Source organism: Orcinus orca, chromosome 1, assembly GCF_937001465.1.
Source record: "Orcinus orca chromosome 1, mOrcOrc1.1, whole genome shotgun sequence".
NCBI classification, from domain to species: domain Eukaryota; kingdom Metazoa; phylum Chordata; class Mammalia; order Artiodactyla; family Delphinidae; genus Orcinus; species Orcinus orca.
Window position 1 is genome coordinate 8323262 of NC_064559.1, and position 25127 is coordinate 8348388.

The 25127-nt window shown below is 37.8% G+C and overlaps 1 protein-coding gene across 5 annotated transcripts in view; it reads left to right on the top strand.

Moving 5' to 3' along the window:
- The first annotated feature begins 16 nt into the window (after nucleotides 1-16).
- CNST (consortin, connexin sorting protein) overlaps nucleotides 17-25127 on the top strand; it is a 125299-nt gene continuing 100188 nt past the window's right edge. The window contains exon 1 of one of the 5 annotated variants that reach the window (XM_033430337.2): nucleotides 17-307. The gene's annotated coding sequence lies outside the window, so the exon portion shown is untranslated. Of the gene's footprint in view, nucleotides 308-333; nucleotides 358-2907; nucleotides 3032-25127 lie in introns of those variants that run through there. The other 4 variants (XM_049713540.1, XM_012533602.3, XM_049713537.1 and 1 more) reach the window with 4 other exon arrangements.

Consider the following 25127-nt stretch of genomic DNA (forward strand, 5'->3'; position numbering starts at 1 on the left):
AGAGACGGACCATCTAGGCGGTGTCTGAGCTCGAAGTCTATGGTCGTCCGTCCTCTGCACCTCCTCTCTAGCCATCCGCGCTCTATGCTCCGCGGTGGCGGGCCGCCGGCCGCCAGCCAGCCAGCCAGCCAGCCGGGAGGGGTACGCAGAGGGAGGCGGGGCGGGAAGGCGAGAGGTGTCTCCTACGCTCGAGCGGCGGGAGACCCGAGCAAGTTCTGTGACAGCTGGTCGGCCGCCATGTCAGCAAGCGGGGCTGGAAGCGGATCCGGCGCCTGGCGGTAGCCCTCCTTTCGTCTCCGGTTCCCAGGTGAGGAGAGGAAGAGCGGGTCGCAGCTGGCCGGCCGGCTCGCGTCTAGGGTAAAGCCTTTGGGAACCCCCTTGCTGCTCCCCCGGCGCTGTCTTCCTCCGGCAGCGAAGCCTCTGCCCTCTCGGTGCGGTGGAGCCCTGTTCCCTCACCTCCTCCCTTTCTGCGCTCTCCCGTTTCCCTCTCTTCTGTCGCCGCCGTGGCCTCTTCCTGCGCAGCGCGCCCATTTCTCCCTCCCTAGGGCACTCGCGCCAGGAGTTGTCCCTCTCCCGGCTCCCCGCAGAGCCTGCGGCTTCCACGGCGCCTCTGTTCGTTTTTGTCCTGTTGCCCACAGCCGTGTCTCTCCACCCCTGTGGGTGGTTTTATTTTCTTTCATACCTGTTTTCTTCCCCTCACCGCTTAGGTTGTCAAGAAGCACCTAGTGTCTCCCTTCCGTTCCTCCCTCTGGGCCAATATTTATTTTAGTCTTTATTTTTATTTGCGCGTTTATAAGATTTAAAGTTAAGATTAAAAAAATAGGATTGAAAAGTTTAAAATTCCTTCCTGAGCTTGAAAACAGTAAGGTCTTAGGATGCTTATTTTGTTGCCTTTGTAAACTTAGTCAAACACATTGTACTGTGGAATACAATTTAAAAGACCGATTCCAAAGACTCTAAAAATAGGATGCTCTAATGGAAAATTTGGCAGTCTTTTTACCTATTGGATAGTGATAGAAGACTCAATTCTTTGAGAGCGATTTCAGTATTTAAGGATTATACTCAGAAAGAGCTTTACCCGTCACCCTTTCCACCAAGGCAGGAAACTGCAGCCATTCAACTTCCTATTTTAAAATATGTACAGTCCTTTCTGCGTACCTTACTGGGAGCGTAATTGAGCTTGGTATTTTAAATGCACAAGGAAAAGATTCCTAAGGAATGTATCGCCTAGCAAATAGAAGTCTGAAGATTTATTCGGCTGATGAATATCAAATGGATAAAGAATTGATGGCCAAGTATGGCCTTTTTCGGGTTGTAAATTTGTGAGGACACCGTAGAAAGTGTCTTGTCAACTGTTGTGGAAGCCCTGGGAACCCTTTGGTCTTAATTTTTTTTTATTCTTTTTTAAATATTTTCCCCATTGACAACTCTAGAAGTTATTCTTGCATCCTCTGAACGCCTGAGAGAGCTCCATACCCCCGATCCTTTTACTGAGCTGTCTCCCCATCTCTCCTTATAAAAATATTTCTGTACATTCAGAAATACACTGGATTTTTTCCCCCAAGAGCCCTTGAGGCCTAAATATTTTAAAAATCAAAGCAGAAAGATCTATTACGGTAGAGGAAGAAATGGTTCACTCAAAGAACTGCGTTGTTGAATTTCTCACGTTTAAAATATACTTTAAAAAATTGTGGTAAAAAATACCTACCATAAAATATGCTTTCTTATTTTATATTTGTGGACCAAAGATAACCTACTCAACTCTAGAGAAATTAATGTCGTTTTTAATTTTGCTTTTGAGTGGTGTTATATTCTTTTGATTTTGGAAAAGAGAATTAGGTTATGGTAATTATTTCCCTTTTTATAGTGTTAATGGTTTGTTTGTGGTTGACGATGCTTAAATAATAAGAGACAGAATCTTACACATTTTATTTTTCTGAGGTCCCAGGTGCTAGAAATGACAGAAATATCCATTTCCCTTAAAAATGAACTTTATAATCAGCATTTAGAGCTACTTCTTTAGAAAAACCTTGTTTGTATATTTCCCATCTTATTTTTTTAAGAGGTGTAGTTTTTGCATCCTGTGCTATTTTTGCCTTTTTGAAGTAATGTAATATCTGTTTAGTGGTGTCAGGCAAACTGATTCTACTATTTTTACACTATTCTTAAGTTATTTTTTTTTACTATCCCCGTTTAATTGACAGAGAAGTCAAAATACTGATTTTTCTTTTGACTTTTATATGGCAGTTGTAATTGGGAAATGCCAAGTGACAGTTTGCTACCAGAATTTAGGCTGTGGGTCTACAGTAGTGCTGCCCAATAGAAGTATAACACAAGCTATATGAGCAATTTAAAGTTTTCTAGTCACATTAACAAAGTAAAAAAGAAGTAGTAGGTGGAATTAATTTTAACATATTTTATTTGATTTCTATATATATCATTTCAACATGTGATCAGTTTTAAAAGTTAATGATGAGATGTTTTACATTCTTTCATACTGAATCTGCAAAATCTCATGGGTATTTTATATTTACAGTACATCTGAATTCCAACCAGCTACATGTCTTAGCTGGTGGCTAAAGACCTTATTGAGCAGCACATATCTATAGGATTACTGTGTGATTCTTAAGATATCTTCTTACCCTGAGAGTCTGGGGTAAATTCTGTGGAGTAAATTTAAAAATCTTTTTCCTAGAGTGCTGGGATATTCAAACTGAGAAGATTCTAGCAGGATGAAAGTTCCAAAAAGTCTCTTCCTTTTTGTGTTGACTGAGGAGGATTAACAGGTGCCCTGTGCTTGTTTAGTGAGTGTCGTAAGATGTATAGAGTGCTCAGTCATTTCCTGGTGTGTCATCGTTACAGTTAATTACATCTGCGTGTCAACAGTGTGTCAAGACACTGTATGAGTCTTTGTCTACTATATCTGTTGGTATTAAGTAGGGAGAACTTGAAAACATACAAGAAGTTTGAACTTTATGGTAAACAGGTAGAGTACCTACTGTTGGAGGCTTATTTTCTGAATCGGTTTCAGGTATGGCTAAGAGTTCTGTAAATGCGCTTCTATATATGATGGTGTTATTAAAGGAAAGAAAATCTTTTTAGCAAAAACTGGGAAGGAAGAGGGTATGTTTTTTGTCTGTAAAACACTGGGAGCCTGAGTAATAGCAAAACACACACACGTGTGTGGTGGTTTGGTTAAACTGTAAAGGGAATATGGCAGTTTTTTAGAGAACGCTACTGACATATTGACAAGGAATGTGTTTTAAGTTGTTTTTGCAACAGATGTGGTGATTTGCACCATCTCTTGTTCAGAGCTGTTATAACTTAAAGATAACCCTCTTTGAAAGGTAACTGCAGCTCACTGACTTCAGTGGGGATCAGTAGGACCCATCATCATTCTTATCTTGATGTCTGTATTCTGATAAGCTTACCTAAATACTATTTTAGCTGTACTTTTACATTTAATGTCAGAATTTACTTGAAGGCCTAATTAATATTCAGTATAATTTAATATGAGAAACATGCCTCCTCCACAACTTTTATGGTATAAAGAAATCTTAAATTACCTGATCAGTCAACAAACTCCCTCTGTAAAACCTAGTCAGTATAAACCTAGCACAGTGTTGGCAGTGTGTGGAATGTTAAAGGATCAAAGACAGATTTCGGGAAGGGGATAGTTATTGGATGTTGCTTGTTTCGTGAGAGGTGCATACACATTATGTAGGAAAACAGAGCATTTTCATTTTGTCTTTAAATATAGATGGCTATCCATTGACACCATTTTAGTTGGATAAGAGAGAGAATACGTTGTTTTGTTGCTTCAAATTAGTCTTAGCAAATTTTTCTTTAGTTATTTAAGGAAGAATAATTGATAGTCTGGCAATTTTCTGTTTTTAAAAAGGCTCAATTTAAGTGGTCTTTGCAAGGATTATATTTTTATTGAGAAGTTCTGCACTCAATATGTCCATCTGTCTTGATACAGTTATGAGTGTGTTCTGTTTAGGGCCTTGAAGATTCACATGAATATAGGCTTTTCCTTATTTATGTATCATTCCTTTGGGGGAAATTATATTTCCTTTTAACCAAGGAATACTTTTTTTTAATGCATTTGAAGTAACTATTTTATAATATCCTTTAATAAAAAGTAAAAAAATCATATCTAAATCTTCAAAAAAAAGAAATACATTATTAAAAAGTTCTGAATCTTATAATAGGTTGAGATTTCTTAAATTGTTTTAGTCACAGTTTTCAGATTCTGCTCTTTAACTTATTTGGAGATGAAAACTTTTTGCCTTTATATCACCTCCTCCCTTCCATCTCTTAGGACTTCCCGCTTTTTCATCATCATTAGCCACGTGGAAAGGAAAAATAGTGTGTGTTTGTCAAAATATTGACAAATCAAGGGTATTTTTCCCTTTGACTGTAGGAAGAATTCTGAAGGAGTAAGTGACACGTTTAGTCAACTTTATTGACATTTGGGCATTTGATATTTTAATTGACAGTACCTAAGAGATTTTAGTAATTAACAATATTTTGTAATTGTTATACCTATTAAGTTCTCTTATGAGAATACTAACCTGATTTTCTTGGAAAGCTACTACCTGAATAAATAATTACATTTTTTCTATATTTGCTGCATTTTGAAAACCCAGTGAATTAGGTGGCTGTGGATTTGTAATTTGAATGAAGGCAAACTAATATTTTGGGGGCTTCCCTGGTGGCGCAGTGGTTGAGAGTCCGCCTGCCGATGCAGGGGACACGGGTTCGTGCCCCGGTCCGGGAGGATCCCACATGCCGCGGAGCGGCTGGGCCCGTGAGCCATGGCCACTGAGCCTGCGCGTCCGGAGCCTGTGCTCCGCAACGGGAAAGGGCGCAGCAGTGAGAGGCCCGCGTACCGCAAAAAAGAAAAAAAAAACCTAATATTTTGAAGCACCTTTTATATATAGGTTTTTAAATAAATAATTTCCTTAAAATATGTGAACTTTATAATAAGATAAAGAATGCTGTTGTTCCTGGATATTGGAGAGCATACCACTTGTATTTTTATTTTATGCCTACATTGTTTTCCTTGTTCACTTTTCTCTCTTCTGCAGGTATTAGCTCTGTACAACAAAATCTTCAAAAAGAATTATTAAATGAACTGAAAAACATTGCTTCAGATTTTTCAACAAGGACTTATTTTTGTGAACATGTGTTTTATTTATTGAAGCCTAGTGGAGTTTTGTTTTGTTTTTTATTTTTCTCCCTTATTAACCACCAAAGATTAGTTTAGATTTTTCTTTTTTCCACTGTGGACATGAAAAAGTTTACTTAAATCAGGTCTCAAAAGGATTCATACCAAGTAACAGACTTGATTTCCTCCCTCATGTTCAACTCAAAAGAGGAGTGGAATTTTGTAGAAACTATACTGATTAGAAAATTATGAAGTTTAGTTTCCTGAAAAAAACGTGTTGTATCCATTTGTGATTTCTTAATCCAAATTCAGTCATTAGGCTTTATTTTTTTCAACAATTTACAAAGTAATCACTAGGTTTCTTTTGCTCCAATAGTTTAAGAAAACAAAATTGTTGTGGAGTTCTTTGTCACGCCAGTTAGAGTTTTTAACTATAGCATTGCATAAGCACTGTAAAGAGCCAAAATTAGAAGCAATGTTATGTGACTTCCTTATTTTAATCATATAATTAAATGTTTTATAAGACAAGATGGTTTGTTGTCTTAGTCTTACAGTTGAACTCTAGTTTAAAATTGACCTAATAGGTCTTATGTCCACCAAAGTTCGTATTTTTGCTAGCCAGAGAAAGGTCTATTTCAAATTAACCTAAAGTGTCTAATTCAGGAGGTAATTTTTTATTATATCAGGTACCCTCTTGGTTAATTATAATTTTGTGCATTTTGATGCCTATAGGCTTTTTGTCCTCTTTCAGCTGTATGCCTGGGGAAAACCTAGGGACTCCCTAGTAAACCATGACAGGGCTTTGACCTTTGAGTATTTGGCTTACCTTCCCTGACAGCCTCAAAGAGTATACCTATGTGTGCAGAAAACTTATGAGCAAAAATTCTCCTCCGGGAACACTTATCTATGCTGATGAAACAAATATTCTAAGAATGTCTGTCTTAAAACTACAGTTTCCATGTACTTGTATAATACTTTGTATAAAACTATGTATTTTGTATAGCCTTTGCTGGAGAGTTTCCATTTTGTTACAGTGCTTCAGAGTACGTAAAAAGATATCCAGAATAATATCTCCTGTAGCTTATTCTGCCTTATCTCACCTTTTGGTTTTTTCCTAACCTGCCTTCCATGAAAAGTTCAAAAGTCAGAACAGGTCATGGTTTATTATGACCTTGGGGTGGGGTGGGGTAGGAGTACAACACATTTTATGCCTTCCTTTTTTCCTCTCCTTCCTCTCTATTACAAAAGTAATAGTGCTCCAGAGAGAAAAAAAGGTGGATAAATTTTATTTTATTTTTATAAATTTATTTATTTTTTGTTTATTTATTTTTGGCTGCACTGGGTCTTCGTTGCTGCGCACGGGCTTTCTCTAGTTGCGGCGAGTGGAGGCTACTCTTCGTTGCGGTGCGTGGGCTTCTCATTGCGGTGGCTTCTCTTGTTGCAGAGCATGGGCTCTAGGCACACGGGCTCAGTAGTTGTGGCTCGCAGGCTCTAGAGCGCAGGCTCAGTACTTGAGGTGCACGGGCTTAGTTGCTCTGCGGCATGTGAGATCTTCCCGGACCAGTGTTCGAACCCATGTCCCCTGTATTGGCAGGCGGATTCTTAACCAGTGTGCCACCAGGGAAGCCTGATATATTTTAACTTAAGGAAAACATGGTTATTCAAAAATTAGAGTTTTTTCCTATAATGAAAGTTGAACAGAAGCTTTAATTTAGCAGTTAGAATCCATTGATCACTGTCATCATACTTTTGATGTCTGGTGGATTTGCCAGGAAGAAACTTTGAGTACAGGTGTTACCTATACTGCTCACTGGACAACAGGCCAGTAAATCGGGAGACAAGTTCATGGGGCAAGGAATAGTGAGTGACTTTATTCAGAAAGCCAGCAGACTGAGAAGGTGGTGGACTAGTGTCCCAAAGAACCATCTTCCCCCAGTTAGAATTCAGGCCCCTTTATACTAAAAGGTGTGGGGGTGTGGTTGGTTGCTGCAAACTTCTTGGTGCCAGAATCCTTCATTCTTCCAGCTTTCCAGGTAGGTCCAATCACAGTTTCCTATAAACCTCCAACAAGACAAATGTTATTTTCTGTTCTGCAACTTTTTATGTCTACGTGAATGGAAAAGTGTTTTACCTTTAAAGGTCAGAGTCTTGAGAATGGGCTATCCTGTATATTTTAGGATATAGGCAACATTCTTAACTTGTGACAAAAAGCAATAGAATACAAACGTTAAAGTAGAAGAAGCAGATCCAGTATGGTGTCAGACTTGTTCTTCCCTATTACAGAAGGAAACTTTGAGTACACCAATACTAAACTGTGCTAGAATATATGTGTGTGTGTGTGTGTGTGTAAATACATATATATATATATATATATTTGTTTATTTACTTGGCTGCACCACATGGCTTGTGGGATCTTAGTTCCCCAACCAGGGATTGAACCCAGGCCCTCGGTAGTGAAAGTGCCAAGTCCTAACAGCTGGACTGCCAGGGAATTCCCAGTAGAATATATTTAATAGTGTCTCTTTCATCATGTGTGTTTTCTTTAGGGAATATTCTCCACTGAAATAAAATATCTTCGGGGAAAAATCGTATTCTGTCAACAGTCTTTCAAAGTATTGGAAGGTATCTTCTTCTGGGACAAAGTTTTTCTCTTGGTTTTTTATTCTTTTCTTAGAATTTATTACCTAGGATAAACTACCTTACTCTGGAATTTTTTCTTTTCCCAAACCCCCATCAAAATACTTTCTCTTGAATGACTAGTTATAGGAAAGCATATTCACTTTTACACCTGTCTCCCTTCCTGCCTTTCTATTAACTTTTGTTATGCTGGAGATATAAATTAGTATGTCACTGTTGTGTCAAACATCACAGTAAGAATTAATATCATAAATATTTATTTAGATATTATAGGAATAGAAAACAATATCTACCTATTTGACATGGATAAGATATAATTTCTTGGGAACAATCAGAGTTTCGTTTTTTTTAATTTTATTTATTTATTTTTGGCTGTGTTGGGTCTTTGTTGCGGTGCGCGGGCTTTCTCTAGTTGTGGCGAGCGGGGGCTACTCTTTGTTGCAGTGCACGGGCTTCTCATTGTGGTGGCTTCTCTTGTTGCAGAGCACGGGCTCTAGGTGTGTGAGCTTCAGTAGTTGTGGCATGCAGGCTCAGTAGTTGTGGCTCGTGGGCTCTAGAGCGCAGGCTCAGTAGTTGTGGCACACGGGCTTAGTTGCTCTGTGGCATGTGGGATCTTCCTGGACCAGGGCTCGAACCTGTGTCCCCTGCATTGGCAGGCAGATTCTTAACCACTGCGCCACCAGGGAAGCCCAACAATCAGAGTTTTTAATGTCAGGCCCAAGAATAGACTTCAAGGGGTCTGTGAGCCCCCTGAAATAACATTCATAACTTAGTGGTAGTATATGTGTATTTTTCTGAGGAGGGAATTCTTAGCTTTCATCAGATTCTTCAAAGGTCCATGACCCAGAAAAAGATAAGAACCACAGAATTAATTTGAGCTTGGTTATAAATCTCTAATCCTTCTCATCAGTGATAGTTTTGTAAGGATCTCTATATATAAGCTTCATTTTTTAGTAGTATTCTATTTATGACAAAAATAATTTAATAGATTATCTTATAGGAAAAGGCATACTGATTCTTTTAAAAAACAAATCTTCCTCAAGTATCTTACCTATTGTTTTGTATACCTTTAGACATTTCTCAAGTATCCTGCAGGTTATTTTGTTTTTTATCATTTGTTTGCCATCTGTGCATTTTACAGAAAGATGATTAATTCTTGTGACTGAATTTTTCCTGGCACTTCAAAGAGTTGTTCATAGAGTAAGGATTAGGATAAAGGAAAGCTGCATTTTGTGAGGATGCCTTACGCAGTGAGAGGAATGAGTCCATAGGTAGGTTGATTATACACATATGCTCCTGATGAAGTGGAAAAGAGTAAGAAAGGGAAAGAATATCCTTGAACAGCAGATAGAAACATTCTACTACTGAGATAAGAGGGGGAAATACTAGTTACCAACTAACATCTGGTAACCTCTGTTTACATGTGGCCCAGTTGAGACTGCTGAGCTAGGAATACAAAGAGGACTGGAGGCCAGTGGTAAAGGTTTAGAATAGCTTTGGGGGACGTGGTCCCGGGAGCTCTATGAGGAATGATGTCTGGCCATCATTGAGGCTCCTACCTGAGGTTGGATGGATACTGTTTTTACAGTTACCAATCTGCATAATTGTGATTTTCTTTAGCAACAGATAGCAGCTTGGGTATAAGAGCAGAGAAAGTGGTTAGGTTGATCAGGGCTGGAGTTTTATAGGGTGGGTGCAGAAGAAATATGAGAACTAAGGAGGTAGCTAGAGATGATCCATGAATTCAAGTGTGCTCGATAGGAAAGAAAGTAATGCCAGGAGGAGGCTAATGTTAAAAAAAAAAAAAAAGGCAGAAGTCTGAAGGTTTTTTCTTGTTGTTTTAAAAATAATTTTATTTTGTTTACTTTTTTTTGTTCTTGGCCACGCTGCGCCGCTTGCAGGATCTCAGTTCCCCGACCAGGGATTGAACCCTGGCCATGGCAATGAAAGCCCAGAATCCTAACCATTAGGCCACTGGGGAACTTCTGAGGCTGCAGTTCTCGATGTAGTTGAACTGGGTAATGGTAGTGGGGGTAGTGACAGTAGGGGATTGAGAGTTAAAAATAGGAATAGAACCAGATAATGGGATATTGGTAGTGGCATATTGGAGATATTGAGACTTATCTGAAGGAACAGATTGTTTTGATGCTCAATAAAATCTAAGACCAGGGTGACACTTGCTAAATTCACCAGACAGTAAGATGTCATTATAGAACTTTGAGACATGGAGAAATATTCATTCCACAAGTCTATCAAGTCACTGTCTTTCTTATGTAAAACACGAAGATAGTGTGTTTTCTTTTTTTTAAAATTTTATTATTTTTTAAAATTAATTTTTACTGGAGTATAGTTGCTTACAAAGGTAGTGTTTTCTGAACAGTAATCTGCCTCTGGCTTGCAGGATAATTGAAAAGGCTGTGTGAGACAAGAGCCTTAATTAAAAGTAAACATATCAGCCTAAGCTCATTTTGAAATTTCATATCTTCTGAAACGATAGAATTAATAGATTTTTGCTTTTTGTTCAAAAGAAGAATAGAGAGTAAACTAGAGAGCTCCTGGCTTAGGTTTTATAACTGTGAAATAGTGTTAAAATTATGTTTGATGCTGTATGGGTTATGTTCTTTTTCCTAGTTGAATTCATAGGTTAATTTTAATTTACTGATAATCCATATGAACCTACACATTACAACATCCATATACACTTCGGTGAATAATTTTGCAATATGGTGGCTTGTCAATGACCTTGAAGCTAGCATTAGTTCCTATTAGTTTATTGGCTAATGTTTGAGCCCATAGGTGATCAGCATTGTACTAAGTACTGTGGGAAATGCAGTAAAAATGAGACCTTTCATCAAAACATTTGATGAAAAATACAAGTCCCAAATATATATAAGTAGTTTTTTAAGAAAGGGAAGAAAACATATGAGAACCTTTTTTGGTTTAGTATAATTTATAATTAATTCACTAAATATTTTGTAGAATTTATTTCCTCATTTTACCAGAATTTTAAATGCCACCTTCCCCCCCGCCCCCGGTACGTGGGCCTCTCACTGTTGTGGCCTCTCCCGTTGCGGAGCACAGGCTCTGGACACTCAGGCTCAGCGGCCATGGCTCACGGGCCCAGCTGCTCCTAGGCATGTGGGATCTTCCCAGACCGGGGCACGAACCCGTGTCCCCTGCATCGGCAGGCGGACTCTCAACCACTGCGCCACCAGGGAAGCCCAAATACCACCTTTTTGACTTAGGGTTTGGTAAACATATAAGGAAAAGTTATGTAACAATTCAGATGAGTTCATTTCTAAGATCTGTAGAGTTCCACCATAGAGGTTTCCACTTTGTGCCCTTGAGAACTGGCTTTGTAGGAACTCCTGTTTCTGTAGGTTATTGGCAAATATATCCAGTGACTCTTTGATGCTCTAAAATAGTTAGGGTCTTAAGGCAATGGGAATCCTCTGAAATGGTGGATAAACAAACCTTACAAAAGAAAAAAAAAACCCACACATTTATCACGTGAGATAACACATGTTAAAGTGACCGCCTTCCACAGTGTTAAGCACATAGAGCAGTTAGTAAATTGGTTGTTTTGTTTTTAATTTGCTAACTTTGTGATAACCTTGTATATATTTGGATTATTTTCTTTGTAAAGAGGTGAACAATATTAATATATAGATTAACTGTGTAGCATTCTTTGGAGTTTTTAAAAATGTGTCCTTGGTTCAATGCTTTAAACATTTTTTTGAATAGAAAAATATTGTATGTTTAAATATATGCAAAATGCAGAAAAGTACAAAACAAATTAACTTGTACTCCCATCAGCCAAGAGCAAGAATTGTGAACATTTCTGTATATTTACTTTCAGTGTCTCTGGAGTGTGTGTAAACATAGTTGAAATCATATTTATGATTTGTTTTAGATTCTATTTCCCTCATTATAGATTCATAATGTACATATTTTGAGGTGTTGTAATATCTAGGGTATGAGCTAATTTACTTAATCATTCCCCTATTATTGAACATTTAGATTGTTTCCAATTTTTCACTCATTGCCACAATGACCTTGGACAAACTATCTGGCCGCTTAGTTTTCCCATTTGTAAATGGGAGAAACAATACTTCGTAGCAATTAAAAGGATTAACTGAGGTAATGTGTACAAAATATACAGAACAGTTCCTGGAACAGAATAAACTTTTAAAATAATGCCTTGCTGTTCATGTTTGTGCATAGAGAATCCTCCCCCTCTCCCTTTTTTCTTTTTTTGCTTGCTATTCAGAGTATTTCTTTAGCATAAACCTTCAGAAAGAAACTTAGTAGGTCTTAATTGTTTTAATAGTCTTACTATTTATTATGAAATTGTTTTCTGATAAATTGTGCCAATTTATATTCAAATTGAACAGCATGTGACAAGGCATATCTTAGAAGATTAGTAGGGAATAAAGTAAGATGGATTGTTGAGAGATTGTATTAAGGTTTAGGAGTTAGGACTTGAACTGGATTAAGGGCAATGTGAGTTGAAGAGGCAACTTCAGTAGATCTCTAGCTACTTCTTATACTTTTCCCATCCAACCAAGCTGTCGCACTCATTTTCCTCTAAAAACTCCTTGTCTATTATCTGTACTGAAGTCTCTATCCTATCCCACCTCTCCTTATTTTCCATCTATCTAATTTTTCCTTCTTAATCTTCTTCTCAATCTTTTCTCCTCTGTCTTTTCCTGTCCGGAGGCCTGCCCAGCTAAACAGAGCAGAGCAGAGCAGAGCGGGGTCTGTTTTCTGCTGACAGGCTCACTCAAGAAAGACAGGTGGCTGAGACAGTTAAGATCAGGTATTACCAAATTTACCAAACAGATAAATCAGTCTACCTCCCCAGAGGTGAGTAAAGGAGTACATCAGGAACGAGGGAGGTTTCTTCATAACCCTCAATATTTATAGTAACCTTGCCACATTCTTAGTGATTATATATATTAGCATATATTCAAATGCCTTTTAAAACGTTTTTTCTGAGTGTAAAAATAATGCAACTTACAACTCAATAAATAATAACCCAATTAAAAATTGGGCAAAGGATCTGAATAGACATTTCTCCGAAGAGACAAATGGCCAATAAATACATGCCCCCACCCCCCTCTTCCCCCAACATATGCTGCACTGAGCCTGGTGGTATATATTTAGTAGGCTCTCCGTAAATGTTAATAAGGGTGTTACCTTTGCCTTCTGGGAGCCATGGAAACTTGGCCTTCAAAATTCAGGCACGGGCCAGAGTGCAAACATTTGGAAGTCTCGTTCTAACCTGGAACAAGTAAAGTAACAGTTTTACGTTAAAAACTTTAAAATATTGATTTTTGGTTCTTGGTTTTTTTTTTGGCAGCTTGTGGGATTTTAGTTCCCCAACCAGGGATCGAATCCGGGACTTTGGCAATGAGAGCATGGAGTCCTAACCCCTGGACTGCCAGGGAATTCCCTTGATTTTGGTTCTTACCTTTTTAGAAACTATCCTGCCCTCTGTTTTTGATGGGTCATTGCCAAGTTATATGTGGCCTTTTTTTGAAGATTGCTAAGGTGGACATTTTCCTTTTAGTAAAGAAAAGAGCATGTAGTAAAATGATTCAAGTGCAAATCTTTCTGTGGTTAAAACATCTTCAAAATTGACAATTCTTACGAAATAAAGATTTAAGCAGTACCAACAAATCCTGTTGTACTATTATTATGACTTTGCTCTTCATTCCTCTCCCTTTATAGCCTCTTCCCTCTCCTACTTTTACCTCCTTATTCAAATTCTCTTTCTAGACCTGACCATTCTCTGGGTCTGTTTTTTGTTTGTTTTGGGTTTTTTTTAATAAATTTATTTTATTTATTTATTTATTTATTTTTGGCTGTGTTGGGTCTGTGCGTGGGCTTTTCTCTAATTGCGGCGAGCAGGGGCTACTCTTTGTTGCGGTGTGCAGGCTTTTCGTTGTGGTGGCTTCTCTTGTTGCAGACAGAGCATGGGCTCTAGGCGAGTGGGCTTCAGTAGTAGGGGCACGTGGGCTCAGTAGTTGTGGCTCTCAGGCTCTAGAGTGCAGGCTGAGTAGTTGTGGCACACAGGCTTAGTTGCTCCACGGCATGTGGCATCTTCCTGGACCAGGGCTCGAACCCATGTCCCCTGCATTGGCAGGCTGATTCTTAACCACTGAGCCACCAGGGAAGTCCCTGGGTCTGTTTTTGAACTAACTTTGGGCCAAGCTTACTCTGAAACTCAGTAGTCTGTGTGATATCCTGTAATCCATCCACTATTTTATACCTATCATCCAAATTTTTAACATATGTCTCCACTTTCACTTGGACCTCTGAGGTTACTCTCTTATTATTTTAGTCTTTTACTTTGAAAATTTCAGGAGACTCCTATTAGTAAAATAATATATTTTCTTAATTTCAGTAAGAGTGGTCATAATTCTTATTGGAACCAGTTTTATTCCATTTATTTCATAGATTTCATTTTTGTCTTTTAAATGGGCATGGAAATATCTTTTATGTTTTTCTATAGTAGAGAAATCCAATCTAGAATATGAGAAGGTGAAGCTTTCAGGTAAAATTGTAGTTGAAAAAAAAAAGGAAAGTCTAGGTTAAAATAAATTTGACCTTGGTCTAGTTCCATTTGTCTCATCTCTATTTTTGAAAGTAACATAAAACAGTTCTTCTGTATGTTCTTTGCATATTTAAATCTTATCCTTTAATTTGCATAGCTTGAGCAGTAAGGATTTATAATTACAGATTCAGAATTTTCTGGATCAGAAAGTAGAGTGGGTCCATTTAATTTAATCTTTGCTTTTTGTACTAATTCATGCTTCTTTTTTCGAATTTGCTGACTTGCCGTTATATTTAATCTTTCAGTGACAAAAGTACTCTCTGTTTTGGCATTTCCCCTCTATTTCTGTTTCCTACCAGATATTTGTGGGGTTTTTGTTGTTAAATATATTTTAAACGTTATCTTAAGTGATGTAATCATTTTTTCTAAATCTATTTCCTTAGGTAAGAGGAAGTGAAAAAGAGACGTTACTGTTTTAGTTCAATTGAACAAGCATTATTTAGGGCCAATTATGTGCCTAGGACAGTGCTGTGGTAAGGGCTGCAAAAGAAGTAACACATACATTCTCTTGCTTCAAGCACTTGAATTCTACTTGGGAAATAATATACATGTGTGGAATAGCTTGTGAAAAAGCCTAAAGCAATAAATAAGCAAACTTGAAACAGTATCCACTAGATACTTTAAAAAATACAGTGCTTGTTTCATTTAAAAAAAAAGTCTTTGTGAATATTTTAGCATAGATTCTGTGTAAGCTATTGTCTCCATCTATGATTGGACTTTTCTAAGGTCAAATAATAAATTTGTATTAAATGCGTTGTAAATTGTATTATTACAGTTTCCTTTCCTTCTCCTCCTCCTAATTTGTCCAAACTCTTAATCTTCAGCACCTAGCTCAAATTCTGCCTTGTGTATGGCCGTCAGAGGCAGCATGGACTCTGGAGCCAGTCAACGTAGGTTTGAGTCCCAGTTTCGACAGCTGTTTGACGTGATGAGTGCTTAACCTGTCAGTGCCTCAGTTTGCTTACCCATAAAATGGAGGTGCTAATAATATCAAAGCTACCTAAGAGGATTATTGTGAGGCTAAATGAGTCAGTATGTACAGGGCACAGAGTAAGCACCATATAAATATTTGCTTTTATTCTCATACTTTGTTTTTAATGGTATTCCTAACAACAAGTGTAATCATTCTATGAAGACGTCTATTTGAACCTAAAGATTTTTTGGAATTTTATATATGTATATTTTTTTTAATGAATTTATTTTTATTTATTTATTTTTCGGCTGCGTTGGGTCTTCATTGCTGTCCACGGGCTTTCTCTAGTTGCGGTGAGTGGGGGCTCCTCTTTATTGAGGTGCGTGGGCTCTAGGCGTGCAGGCTTCAGTAGTTGTAGCACACAGGCTCAGTAGTTGTGGCATGTAGGCTCAGTAGTTGAGATGCGTGGGCTCTAGGGCGTGCAGGCCCAGTAGTTGTGGCACACGGACTTAGTTGCTCCACGGCATGTGGGATCTTCCCAGACCAGGGATCGAACCAATGTCCCCTGCATTGGCAGGAGGATTCTTAACCACTGTCCCACCAGAGAAGTCCCAGGGATTTTATATATTTTAAAATTCTGCTCTGTAACATCTGTTTTAACATAGAAATAGTTAAATAGTTCCCAGCTCAATTTTTGTAGTGAATTCATGTTACCAGAAAATGTTCATTTGTCATCCTGTGACTTTGCAGATCCCTGGTCAGCTTTTGCTCTTTCCTTTTTTTCTCTCTTTACTTTTTCTGTTAAATATTTATTCATTATACCTGGCTATCTAGGTTATACATGTGTGCTCTCCACTAGCTTATAAATTCTTCTCAAGGAGGCATTCTGTTTTGATAATGATGACAAATGACAAATGTAACAATTATTGAACACTTAATGTCGTGCATCACTAGAAAATTCATGATTTCATGATTAGTCAATAAAACAAACATTTTAATATTGTGATTCAAGTATAAAACATGGCTGGAAGTGCCATCCAACATTATTTCTACTCAGTAGTTTGGGTGATATCCTATAACCCATCCACTGTTTTATACCCATTGTTGCTACTCTTAAAAATCTGCCAAATACTTAATTGTTCTCAGGGTTTCCAATAATAGACTTATATACCGAAGGAGAATGTTCATTCAGCAGACAGTCCTTGAGTAACTACTTTACATCTAGCACTAGCCTAGGCACTAGGAAGAAGTTTTTAAAAGTGGCAGTGTATGATGATTAACAATGCATACTCAGGCTCACATAGATCTAGGTCAAATCTCAATTCTGCTTCTTACTTGCTGCATAAGCTTTGAGCAAATTGCTTATCTTGCTTTCTGTTTCCTCATCTGTAAGGTGGGAAAAATAGAAGGGTTTCCATGAGAACAAAATGAAATAAGATATGTAAAGTGTTAACATAGTACCTGGCATTCATTAAATGTTCGATAAATAATCACATATAATCAACAGCTGTTTTAGGAGAATGGGATGGGGGCAGTTATCCAGTGGGCTTGAATTTTAACCACCACATTGGGACAGAAAAGGAGGCCTTAAGACTTAACCAAGGAACCTGAACTGGGCATTGGTATTGAGAGCTGCACATACAGCCAGGACCCTGAAGATCTCAGTTCTGCAGTGATGGATTTGGGGGGAGGGGGTGTCTGCCTAGGAGCAAAGAGATAAGGAGTTTTTCTATCTCTGCCTTGATATTCTGTTGAAGAGAGTGACTTCTCTCTGTTTATATTTGTGTTTGTAACCATGAGTCTGTTAACCCTGAGGTTTGAGGTTCATATTACTGCTTTCCTCAGTTGAGAATTAATATAAAAACTGGCCCTAGTTGGTAACATAACCAGGGACACCTGGCAGAAGCAAAAGCACTCTGGAAGAAGCGATCCTTAAATCAGCCTGTGCAAGATCCCCATAGATAAAGCCCTTCACTGCAGAGGAGCTCATTATCCAAAATTACAAAATAATCCACCGTGATCAGGAGTCGACAGAAACAAACAATAGATTTAGACTCCTAAGAATGAGCATTTTCTTTATCCTTATAATTATATACTTCTAATATTTATCTTTAATAAAATAAACATTAAAGTGGGATAAAAATGGAAAAGGAAAAAGGTACTATCAAAAAATTGAAGCTATTTTAAATAGTACTGTATGACTTCTAAGAATAAAAATCACAGAAATAAACTGAGCAGACAAATTAAGCAACAAATTGTATACAGTTGAAGAAATGATATCGGATGATATCTGTGAAGTTTGATTTGGAACTCAAGCCCCCAATCTCAATACAAAAATATAAAGAGAAGTTATAAAAGAGAAATTAAGTGATGTAGATCAGATAGTAAGGAAATCTAAAATACATCTAATAGGAGTTACAGAAGGAAAGAGGAACATGAGTGGGGGAGAGACAGTATGTAAAGATAAAACTGATTGTTTACCAGAATTGATGAAACATGAGTACTTAGATTTGGAAATCACACAGAGTCCTAAGCAGAACAACTTAAGTTTCTAATTAGAATACACGGCAAGAAATATTTCTGATGAGACAGTTGACTTTTTTTAACTGGAGCATAGGATTTCATGACTGTCTTGACTGATGTCCAGGGACTGTTTGCAATCTTGAGAACGAAAAACGGAGCTGGAGGAATCAGGCTCCCTGACTTCAGACTATACTACAAAGCTACAGTAATCAAGACAGTATGGTACTGGCACAAAAACAGAAAGATCAATGGAACAGGATAGAAAGCCCAGAGATAAACCCACCCACATATGGTCACCTTATCTTTGATAAAGGAGGCAGGAATGTATAGTGGAGAAAGGACAGCCTCTTCAATAAGTGGTGCTGGGAAAACTGGACAGGTACATGTAAAAGTATGAGATTAGATCACTCCCTAACACCATACACAAAAATAAGCTCAAAATGGATTAAAGACCTAAATGTAAGGCCAGACACTATCAAACTCTTAGAGGAAAACATAGACAGGACACTCTGTGACATAAATCACAGCAAGATCCTTTTTGACCCACCTCCTAGAGAAATGGAAATAAAAACAAAAATAAACAAATGGGACTGAATGAAACTTAAAAGCTTTTGCAAAGCAAAGGAAACTACAAACAAGACGAAAAGACAACCCTCAGAATGGGAGAAAATATTTGCAAATGAAGCAACTGACAAAGCATTAATCTACAAGAGTGTTCTTAATTTGACTTATGGATGGCCTTAGAACTTTCCCATAAATTAGATCTCATTTCATTCTTACAAGAAAGAAAAATAAGTCTCATAGAGTTGAAATAATTTGACTAAAATTACACAGGTGGTAAGTATAGGAGCCTGTTTTTGAACTGAGGAGGGAATGACTCCAGGATCAGAGCTTCCCTTTGTCCTGTCTCTGGCCTTCATTCATGTTTTGAAATGGAATGTCTCATACTTAGGAATGATGGGGAATTCTTTTTTTTAAATTAATTTATTTTTAAATTTTTGACTGTGTTGGGTCTTCATTGCTGCGCATGGGCTTTCTCTAGTTGCGGTGCACGGGCTTTTTGCCAAGCAACAAGTGGCTTCTCTTGTTGCGAAGCATGAGCTCTAGGCGCACAGACTTCAGTAGTTGTGGCACGTGGGCTCGGTAGTTGTGGCTCACGGGCTGTAGAGTGCAGGCTCAGTAGTTGTGGCACACGGGCTTAGTTGCTCCATGCATGTGGGATCTTCCTGGACCAGGGCTCAAACCCATGTCCCCTGCATTGGCAGGCGGATTCTTAACCACTGCGCCACCAGTTTTGATTTGCATTTCTCTAATAATTAGTGATGAGCAGCTTTTCATATGCCTCTTGGCCATCAATATGTCTTCTTTGGAGAAATGTCTGTTTAGGTGTTCTGCCCATTTTTTTGATTGAGTTGTTTGTTTTTTTAATATTGAGCTGAATGAGCTGTTTATATACTTTGGAGATTAATCCTCTGTCCATTGATTCATTGGCAAATATTTTCTCCCATTCTGAGGGTTGTCTTTTCGTCTTGTTTGTAGTTTCCTTTGCTTTGCAAAAGCTTTTAAGTTTCATTCGGTCCCATTTGTTTATTTTTGTTTTTATTTTCACTACTGTAGGAGGTGGATCAAAAAAGATCTTGCTGTGATTTATGTCAAAGAGTGTTCTTCCTATGTTTTCATCTAAGAGTTTTATAGTGTCCGGTCTTACATTTAGGTCTCGAATCCATATTGAGTTTATTTTTGTGTATGGTGTTAGGGAGTGTTCCAATTTCATTCTTTTACATATAGCTGTCCAGTTTTCCCAGCACCACTTACTGAAGAGACTGTCTTTTCTCCATTGTATATCCTTGCCTCCTTTGTCATAGATTAGTTGAACATAGGTGCGTTGGTTTATCTCTGCGTTTTCTATCCTGTTCCATCGATCTATATTTGTTTTTGTGCCAGTACCATATTGTCTTGATTACTGTAGCTTTGTAGTATAGTCTGAAGTCAGGGAGTCTGATTCCTCCAGCTCTGTTTTTTTCCCTCAAGACTGCTTTGGCTATTCGGGGTCTTTTGTGTCTCCATACAAATTTTCAGATTTTTTGTTCTAGTTCTGTAAAAAATACCACTGGTAATTTGATAGGGATTACATTGAATCTGTAGATTGCTTTGGGTAGTATAGTCATTTTCACAATATTGATTCTTCCAATCCAAGAACATGGTATATCTCTCCATCTGTGTCATCTTTGATATCTTTCATCAGTGTCTTATAGTTTTCTGAGTACAGGTCTTTTACCTCCTTAGGTAGGTTTATTCCTAGGTATTTTATTCTTTTTGTTGCAGTGGTGAATGGGATTGTTTCCTTAATTTTTCTTTCTGTGTTATCTCTTTTCTTTTTGATGATGGACATTCTAGCAAACGTGTGGTGATATCTCATTGTGGTTTTGATTTGCATTTCCTTAATGACACTGGGCACTGGGCATATTTTAATGTACCTGTTGGCCTTTTGTAAATGTTCATTGGTGAAGTATCTTTTCAGGTCTTTGCCCATTTTTTAATTGGATTATTTGGATTTTGCTATTGAGTTGTATGAGTTCTTTATATATTTTGGATATTAACCTCTTAGAGTAAACACTTAAGGACAGGTTGTGTCTTGTCTGTCTTCCTCTTCCGCCACTGTACCTAATAAGTATAGCTTCTTCATAGTAGACCAGATTGATTACCTTAACCTGAGGCTAGCTCAGTTAAAGCCCTTTACTCCTGAGGTCAAAGTTCAGTCTTCTTGTAGTGATTTATTGGCGTTGTTTTGTGTCCTGATACTAAACCTTTAATGCTGACCAAATGTGTGCTTTTGATCAGGGGTCCCCAACCCCTGGGCTGTGGACCGGTGTTGGCCTGTTAGGAACTGTGCCGCACAGCAGGAGGTGAGCGGTGGGTGAGGCAGTGAAGCTTCATCTGCTGCTCCCTATCGCTTGCATTACCACCTGAACCATACCCCCCAACACCCTGTCCGTGGAAAAATTGTCTTTCATGAAACTGGTCCCTGGTGCCAAAAAGGGTGGGGACCGCTGCTTGTGATTACAAAGAGCAGTGGGTGAAAAAACAATGAATTAGCACATGAATTGTATAAACAGTTCAAAGCTAATATTCTCTTGGATGTGGGACAGGAGCTTCATATTTCCATTCAAAGGGCAACCTTATATCATTGTTTTTCAAGATAAGGAACGACAGAAGAAAATGTGTGTTTGCCAGTAGCTGTACTTTTAAAGTAGATTAGAAGTGATTGCGACTCACAAAATAATACCCGAGAAAGTAGATATTTGTTTTAGACTTAATGCAGTAAAAGACAAATAATCGAGAATTTGGGAACTAATAACTAGAATCATCACGTGTTAATGTTTGGAGGAATCTTATATCCCAGGAAATGAGATAGTATCAGAACTCAAGTTTTCTGATTCACTAAATCAGTATGTTGATTTTCTTATACAGGCACAAGAATTTAGTCTTATATCTACGTTTGAAAAATCTCAAATTGCTAAGAGGAAATAAGATGAAATTCGAAACTGACTTTAACCAAAAACGTGGCATTTCAGAGATAGGTGTGGGACTTCTCTGGTGGTGCAGTGGTTAACAATCCACTTGCCAGTGCAGGGGACACGGGTTCGATCCTTGGTCTGGGAAGATCCCACATGCTGTGGAGCAACTGAGCTTGTGTGCCACAACTACTGAGCTTGTGCTCTAGAGCCCCTGAGCCACAAGTACTGAGCCCATGTGCCGCAACTACTGAAGCCTGCGCGCCTATAGCCCATGCTCTGGAACAAGAGAAGCCACCGCACTGCAGTGAAGACTAGTCCCCGATCGCTGCAACTAGAGAAAGCCCACATAGCAACGAAGACGCAACGCAGACCCCCCAAAAACCCAAAGATATGGTGTTCCTAAACTATGCAGGACATAAGAGCTTAGTGAATAGCATTTGCAGCAGGTTAAAATGAGGTGCTATTACTTAAAAAAAAATTTTGGTGTACTTTTGAGTACAATTACAGTATGGGTCAGGATTTTAAGAATTCATTTTCTTTAAATGAAATAAACCTGAGGCAAGTATTTTACCAACTGCATTCAGTTGTCTGCATACAGAGGTAGGAAGAAGAATGGTGAGCTGTGCAGAGGAATACAAATGAAGATAGGTGTTGAGATGGACTGAAGAAATCTCTCTCCTAGTACCCTGAGAAAATTCCAGCATTTCTTTCGATATTTTGAACTCATGTAGAAGGTTAGGTAAAAGAGTCTCCTTTTAGCTGCTTTTCTGTGGTTTGTTTGCGCCATGAGATTGATTTGAAGGCAGTGTATATGACCAAGTAGAATGGAGACTACGAATTTGTAGTGAACTAATTTCAGTGGTCCCTCAGCAGCAGCCCTACAAACTTCCACTGGCTATTTTAAACCTTCTGTATGTTTCCCAGGTCCCTGCTCCCAATACCCCTTCCCCCCATTCAGCAGATGTCCTACTCACTGTTTCCCTGAGAAAGATATATTACTAAATGGAAATGCCTCTAACTTAACTCCAGTGTAAACACTATCCCCCACCCCGCTTCTGTCACAAGCCTCTGTCACAATGGAAAACGTGCCCCTTCTCCTGTGTAAGGATAGTCCCTCTGCCTGTGTCCTGGATGCCTTCCCACTCCTCAGTCTTTGCACCATTATTTGTCCAGCACTCTCTCTCCTGTTATCCTTAACTTCTCTCTCTCAACTGGCCCTTTCGTTTCATGTTATTAAAGATCCACACAAGTGATTTTTCTGATATGTAAACCAGATCATGCAACTACTCTGGTTAAAAATCTTTCAGAGGATCCCTTCTGATACAGCATGATTAATGATTTGGAGCTATGATTTTATTATAGCTGTTATCTAACTTTTTTGTTTGTTTTTGTTTGTTTTTTGGTCTGCTGCCTCTCCCTCCAAAGTACAGCACAGCATTAATTCATTTGTTAGAAGTTAAAAGCAGTGAAATTTTTTTTTCAGAAATTTTGAATGCAATTTCATGATATCCATTGCTGTCAATGAATTCCGTGTTAGTTCTGTTTCTTGTCTAAGTAGCTGCAAAATAAACCATGGGACTCAGAGATAGCAGTTATTTATTAAGCACTGAAGAGATTTGAGATAAACAAACAAACAAGACAGATGGACCTTTTAGCAATGTATCAGGTCTTAAGTTACCCAGGACTGTTGATGTTGGCACAAATATATAGGTTGGTGTGCATATGTAAAAGACAGTATATGATTATTATCTTAACGCTTACACTAATTTAGTTATGACTTAGTTGTTTGGGGATATAAATTTTCATTCAATCTAGTATTTATTCTGAAACTACCAAAGAGAAAATATTCATACATCAGTGTTATATAATATGTAGATATTATAGGTAAAGATTTGTTCATCATAGTAAATTATGCTTAGATAGCCCTAGTGATTGGATTTAAAAAACAAAATAGATTTTAGGAAAGTTACTCTCTGCTTTCCCACTTAGCAACTCATCTAAATGAAATTTTCTTGAATTGGTTGAAAAGTTATTAGATACCTTTTGTAAAGTTTAGCTTTTATTTTTTTTTAATTTAAATTTTCTATTTTTTGAGGTATAATTGACATATATTAGTTTCAAGTGTACAACACAGTGGTTCAATATTTGTATATATTGTGAAATGATCACCATATAATTCTAGTTAACATCTGTCACCATACATAGTTATAGAATTTTTTTCTTATGATGAAACTTTTAAGCTCTACTGTTTTAGCAACTTTCAGATATACAATGCAGTATTAGCTATAGTTGCCACACTGCATTACTTCCCCATGACTTATTTATTTTATAACCGGAAGTTTGTGTCTTTTGACTTCCTTCACCCATTTTGCCTACTCATCACCCTCCATCTCTGGCAACCACCAATCTCTTCACTGTATCTATGAGCTTGTTTTTGTTTGTTTGTTTTTAGTATTCCACATACATATGAGATCATATGGTATTTGTCTTTGTCCATCTGGCTTATTTTACTTAACATAATGCTCTCAAGGTTCATCCATGTTTTTGCAAATGGCAGAATTTCATTCTTTTTAAAAATGGTTGAATAATATTTCATTGTGTGTGTCTGTGTGTGTACACACATTTTCTTTATCTGTTCATCTGTTGATGAGCACTTAGGTTGTTTCCAAGTCTTGACTAATATAAATAATGCTGCAGTGAACATGGGGTTGCGGTTATCTTCTGACGGTCGTGATTTTGTTTTCTTTGGATAAATACCTGGAAGTGGGATTGCTGGATCACATGGTAACTCTATTTTTTATTTTTTAGCAACCTCTTTACTGTTTTCCATAGTGACTGTACCAATTTACATTCCCACCAACAGTGCACAGGGTTCACTTATCTCCATATCCTCACCAACACATGTTATTTCTTATCTTTTTGCTAATAGCCATTCTGACAGGTGTGAGGTGGTATCTCGTGATTTTGATTTGCATTTCTCTGATGATTAATGATATTGAGCATCTTTTCACGTTCCTCTTGGCCATCTGTATGTCTTTAGAAAAAATGTCTATCCAGATCCTTTGCTAATTTTTAAATTGGATTATTTTGCTATTAAGTTGTGTGAATTCTTTATGTATTTTGGAAATTAACCTCTCATCAGAGAAATATGATTTGCAGATTTTTTTCTCTCATTCAGTAGGTTGCCTTTCATTTTGTTGATGGTTTCCTTTGCTGTGTAGAAGCTTTTAAGTTTGATGTAGTCCCAGTTGTCTGAAAAATCATTACGATGACTGATGTCAGGGAGCTTATTGCCTATGTTTTCTTGTAGGAATTTTATGGTTTCAGGTCTTACATTCAAGAGTTAATCCATTTTGAGTTAATTTTTGTGTATGATGTAAGATAGTGGTCTAATTTTTTTCTTTTGCATGTGGCTGTCCAGTTTTCCCAAAACCATTAATTGAAGAGACTGTCCTTTCCCCATTGTGTATTTTTGGCTACTTTGTCATAAATAAATGTGCGCATGGGTTTATTTCTGGGTTCTCTATTTTGTTCTATAGATTTCTGTGTCTGTGTTTATGCTAATACCATACTACTTTGATTACTGTAGCTTTCTAATATAGTTTGAAATCAGGGAGCATGGTGCCTCCAGCTTTGTTGTTCTTTCTCAAGATTGCTTTGGCTATTTGGAGTCTTTTGTGGTTCCATACAAATTTTAGAATTGTTTTTTCTATTTCTGGAAAAATGACATTGGAATTTTGATAA